This window comes from Mustelus asterias, chromosome 24 (assembly GCF_964213995.1).
Source record: "Mustelus asterias chromosome 24, sMusAst1.hap1.1, whole genome shotgun sequence".
Classification (NCBI taxonomy): Eukaryota; Metazoa; Chordata; class Chondrichthyes; order Carcharhiniformes; family Triakidae; genus Mustelus; species Mustelus asterias.
Window position 1 is genome coordinate 3,093,838 of NC_135824.1, and position 6,000 is coordinate 3,099,837.

Below are 6,000 nucleotides of genomic sequence, written 5' to 3' on the forward strand. Positions count from 1 at the left end.
TTGTTTCACTCTTCGTTGAGGCACCAACCAAGAAACTTGTAGCAATTATAACCTCACAACAAATGGAAAGGAATGGGGCCGCGTGGATAGAAAGTCTGAATTTTGGAAAGAAATCAAGGGTGGAATTTTCCAATTGTTTTCGATGTGTTGTTTCCAGTTGGAAAAGAGGAGGGCAGACCGCCCGCTGCCTTGCTGGGTTTTCCCATTGTATTTTTAAACACTTTGAAAAAAAAGTGAAGAGGCGGGTCCCACAACATCATGCTGACAAGGTCCAGCTCAACAACGTTGACTCCTGACGGATGGGTGTCCCAATTTAAAGTAAAAAAGGAACCCCCTTCCCTGTCCCGTCACAGACACTGGACACCCCACCCCCACCCTGCACCAAGGAGGTCCACCCTCACTGGAACCTCCCCACCAAAAGCCCTTCAGCAGTGTCCCCCAGCAGTGCCATGGGCACCATAGGAACCTCCTCAAAAGAAGCCCCCCCCCTCCCCACCCCACCCCACCACCGAGAGTGCCCCTAGCACTGCCAGGGTACTGCCCATGCATGATGCTCTCCCCAATGAGGACTGTTTTTACCTGTGCACCCCTGGAGGGTTCTGTTCACAAGTTCCCTGCTTTACAAAAGCTGCTGTAAACCCTGCTGACGTGACATCACATCGGTGGGTGGGTGGGTGGGGGGGGGGGGCGGGGTGGATTCTCTACCTGGGATGATTATGCAGTGGGGTGGCCCGTTTAGGATGTGTTAATATAATATCATGAGGTTCCCATCACTGCATAGCGGAAACCCCGTTATGTCACTGGCAGGGAGGTGGGGACAATTGGGCAGGGAAATCTGTCAATGGAAAGCCGGTTTGGGACTCCCTCTGAGTTATTCGTCCCCACCACCATTCCCACCCGTTAAAAACAAGGGTGGAAAATCCCCCCTGCCCCAACCAATCGACTGCAAGGGTAGGTTTGACAGAAGGTTTCTCCAAAAGGAATGATCCAGATAGTAGATTTCCATAAATAATGCTTTCATTTATTACATACAAACATGATTGGGTCTTTGAAACTGAAGGAATTATATTGAAATTTGTCGATTCTACCTCATGTTAACAAACCTTCTGAAGGGCAATGAGAGACAGCAACAAATGCTAGCCTTGCCAGTGATGTTCATATCCCACAAAGGAATAAAAACTTTTTAGGGTGTTATATTTGACCAGCATTGTAAGTGCTTGCATTCGTACAACGATAGGTCAGCAAGAGGGGTAGATATGTGGCAACTGCAGTTCAATACCTGGACAGAGAAACCTGAATTAACCGAGTTAGAAAGTAAGAGATTTGGAAGAAGGAATCTACTCTTTAAATGGTGAAATTTTAAATGAAGCTGAGAAGCGGACATATCTTTCTTTGTATTTGTAATAAACCCTCAGGGACAGAAGTCCCTTCACCAAAATCCCTTTATTTACAAGCTCCAACAACACTATCCACAGTGTTCTAGGTATGCTGTCTCCATCCGGGGTCATGATGTGGAGATGCCGGCGTTGGACTGGGGTAAACACAGTAAGAGTTTTAACAACACCAGGTTAAAGTCCAACAGGTTTATTTGGTAGCAAATACCATTAGCTTTCGGAGCGCTGCTCCTTCGTCAGATGGAGTGGAAATCTGACGAAGGAGCAGCGCTCTGAAAGCTTATGGTATTTGCTACCAAATAAACCTGTTGGACTTTAACCTGGTGTTGTTAAAACTCTTACTGTGTCCATCCGGGGTGCCAGAGGAACTGACACTCCTGTTTACTTACAGAGCATGGGGCTCCCTGATTGGACCATCAATTTGGTCCTTAATCAGGGAGTTTATATTCAAGCAGGCCCACCTCAATTGCCTGATTAAAATCAGTGCAGTATTAAAGGTTGAATGCAAGTGGATAAAGCCATTGGCAAAAAATAAGGACTCTTGTTTTTAAATCTGAGCACAGGACAATGCAGGGAGCCATCAAGACCCAACATTGGGCACAGTTGGAGTGTTTGTACAGTGTTGGGCACCCATTATAGGAAGAATGTGAAAGTAATGAAGAAGTTGCTTCATTACTCAGGTTTCTCAGGTGGACATGGAAGATCTTGTGGTAACTACTTCGAAGGAGAGCAGGGAAATTTTCCCAGTGTCTTGGGGCCAATATTTAGCCCTGAACAATAAGACAGATGATCTCGTCCTTATGCCCTGCTTGTGGGATCTTGTACACAAATTGGCTGCCACAGTCCCTACATTACACTAGTAACTACATCCCAAAAACACTTCAGTAGCTTTAAAGAGCTTTGTGATGCCATGCGGTCATGATAGGTGCTATATAAATACAAGTCTTTCTTTTCTTTACTAGTTCAATGGTAGCATCTTTCATCTGATTTGTATATAGGTGTGTGAGTGTGTGTGTGAGAGAGAGTGTGTGTGAGCGTGTGAGAGTGTCTGTGTGTGTGTGTGTCTGTGTGAGAGTGTGTGTGTCTGTGTCTATGTGTGTGTGTGTATGAGTATGTGTGTGTGTGTGAGAGTGTGTGTATGAGTGGGAACTGTACAGGGACTGGGAACGTCCGACATGTGGAGTTTTTTCAAGGAGCAGCTACTGCGAGTCTGTGATAGGTATGTCCCTGTCAGGCAAGGAGGAATTGGTAGGGCTAGGGAACCGTGGTGCACCAAAAAAGTTTCTTTGTTGGTTAAAAAGAAAAAGGAGGCTTATGTTCGGATGAGACGTGAGCACTCGGGTAGTGCACTAGAAAGCTTTAGATTGGCTAAGAGGGAGTTGAAGAGCGAGCTTAGAAGGGCTAAAAGGGGACATGAGAAGACTTTGGCGGATAGGGTTAAAGAGAATCCTAAGGCGTTCTATAGGTATGTCAAGAACAGAAGGTTGGTTAGGGCAAGTTTAGGGCCAGTTATAGATGGCAGAGGGAAGTTATGTGTGGAACCGGAGGAGATTGGTGAAGCATTGAACCAATATTTCTCTTCGGTGTTCACGCAAGGGGACATGAATATAGCTGAGGAGGACACTGGGTTGCAAGGGAGTAGAATAGACAGTATTACAGTTGATAAGGAGGATGTGCAGGATATTCTGGAGGGTCTGAAAATAGATAAATCCCCTGGTCCGGATGGGATTTATCCAAGGATTCTCTGGGAGGCAAGAGAAGTATGGCAGGTATGATGTGGTAGGCATCACAGAGACGTGGTTGCAGGGGGTTCAGGACTGGCAGTTAAACATCCAGGGATTCACAACCTATCGAAAAGACAGAGGGGTGGGTAGAGGGGGCGGGGTTGCCTTGTTAATTAGAAATGAAATTAAATCAATAGCACTAAACGACATAGGGTCAGACGATGTGGAGTCTGTGTGGGTAGAGTTGAGGAACCACAAAGGCAAAAAAACCATAATGGGAGTTATGTACAGGCCTCCTGACAGTGGTCAGGACCAAGGGCACAAAATGCACCACGAAATAGAAAGGGCATGTCAGAAAGGCAAGGTCACAGTGATCATGGGGGATTTCAATATGCAGGTGGACTGGGTAAATAATGTTGCCAGTGGACCCAAAGAAAGGGAATTCATTGAATGTTTACAGGATGGCTTTTTGGAACAGCTTGTGATGGAGCCCACGAGGGAACAGGCTATTCTGGACTTAGTGTTATGTAATGAGCCAAACGTGATAAAAGATCTTAAAGTAAGGGAACACTTAGGAAGCAGTGATCATAATATGGTAGAATTCAGTCTGCAATTTGAAAGAAGGAAGGCAGAATCAGATGTGAAGGTTCTACAGTTAAATAAAGGTAATTACAGGCGCATGAGGGAGGAACTGACAAAAATCGACTGGAAGCAGAGCCTAATGGGAAAGACAGTAGAACAGCAATGGCAGGAGTTTCTGGGAGTAATTGAGGACACAGTGCAGAGGTTCATCCCAAACAAAAGAAAGGTTATCAGAGGGGGGATTAGGCAGCCATGGCTGACAAAGGAAGTCAGGGAATGCATCAAGGCAAAAGAGAGAGCCTATAATGTGGCAAAGAGTAGTGGGAAGTCAGAAGATTGGGAAGGCTATAAAAACAAACAGAGGATAACAAAGAGAGAAATAAGGAAGGAGAGGATCAAATATGAAGGTAGGCTAGCCAGTAACATTAGGAATGATAGTAAAAGTTTCTTTAAATACATTAAAAACAAACGGGAGGCAAAAGTAGACATTGGGCCGCTCCAAAATGACGCTGGTAATCTAGTGATCATAGAAATCATAGAAACCCTACAGTGCAGAAAGAGGCCATTCGGCCCATCGAGTCTGCACCGACCACAATCCCACCCAGGCCCTACCCCCACATATTTTACCCGCTAATCCCTCTAACCTACACATCCCAGGACTCTGAGGGGCAATTTTTAACCTGGCCAATCAACCTAACCCGCACATCTTTGGACTGTGGGAGGAAACCGGAGCACCCGGAGGAAACCCATGCAGACACGAGGAGAATGTGCAAACTCCACACAGACAGTGACCCGAGCCGGGAATCGAACCCGGGACCCTGGAGCTGTGAAGCAGCAGTGCTAACCACTGTGCTACCGTACCGTGATGGGAGACAAGGAAATAGCTGAGGAACTTAATAAGTACTTTGCGTCAGTCTTCACAGTAGAAGACATGAGTAATATCCCAACAATTCAGGAAAGTCAGGGGGCAGAGTTGAATATGGTTGCCATCACAAAGGAGAAAGTGCTAGAGAAACTAAAAGGTCTGAAAATTGATAAATCTCCGGGCCCAGATGGGCTACATCCTAGAGTTCTAAAGGAGATAGCTGAAGAAATAGTGGAGGCGTTAGTTATGATCTTTCAAAAGTCACTGGAGTCAGGGAAAGTCCCAGAGGATTGGAAAATCGCTGTTGTAACCCCACTGTTCAAGAAGGGAACAAGAAAAAAGATGGAAAATTATAGGCCAATTAGCCTAACCTCAGTTGTTGGCAAAATTCTAGAATCCATCGTTAAGGATGAGATTTCTAAATTCTTGGAAGTGCAGGGTCGGATTAAGACAAGTCAGCATGGATTTAGTAAGGGGAGGTCGTGCCTGACAAACCTGTTAGAGTTCTTTGAAGAGATAACAAATAGGTTAGACCAAGGAGAGCCAATGGATGTTATCTATCTTGACTTCCAAAAGGCCTTTGACAAGGTGCCTCACGGGAGACTGCTGAGTAAAATAAGGGCCCATGGTATTCGAGGCAAGGTACTAACATGGATTGACGATTGGCTGTCAGACAGAAGGCAGAGAGTTGGGATAAAAGGTTCTTTCTCAGAATGGCAACCGGTGACAAGTGGTGTCCCGCAGGGTTCAGTGTTGGGGCCACAGCTGTTCTCTTTATATATTAACGATCTAGATGACGGGACTGGGAGCATTCTGGCCAAGTTTGCCGATGATACAAAGATAGGTGGAGGGGCAGGTAGTATTGAGGAGGTGGGGAGGCTGCAGAAAGATTTAGACAGTTTAGGAGAGTGGTCCAAGAAGTGGCTGATGAAATTCAACGTGGGCAAGTGCGAGGTCGTACACTTTGGAAAAAAGAATAGAGGCATGGACTATTTTCTAAACGGTGACAAAATTCATAATGCTAAAGTGCAAAGGGACTTGGGAGTCCTAGTCCAGGATTCTCTAAAGGTAAACTTGCAGGTTGAGTCCGTAATTAAGAAAGCAAATGTAATGTTGTCATTTATCTCAAGAGGCTTGGAATACAAAAGCAGGGATGTACTTCTGAGGCTTTATAAAGCACTGGTTAGGCCCCATTTGGAGTACTGTGAGCAATTTTGGGCCCCACACCTCAGGAAGGACATACTGGCACTGGAGCGGGTCCAGCGGAGATTCACACGGATGATCCCAGGAATGGTAGGCCTGACATACGATGAACGTCTGAGGATCGTGGGATTATATTCATTGGAGTTTAGGAGGTTGAGGGGAGATCTGATAGAAACTTACAAGATAATGAACGGCTTAGATAGGATGGACGTAGGGAAGTTGTTTCCATTAA

General features: G+C 45.7%; 1 protein-coding gene across 4 annotated transcripts in view; it reads left to right on the plus strand.

Moving 5' to 3' along the window:
- Positions 1-6,000, plus strand: part of rasgrf1 (Ras protein specific guanine nucleotide releasing factor 1) — a 130,300-nt gene that overhangs the window by 64,539 nt on the left and 59,761 nt on the right. The gene's annotated exons all lie outside the window — the stretch shown is intronic.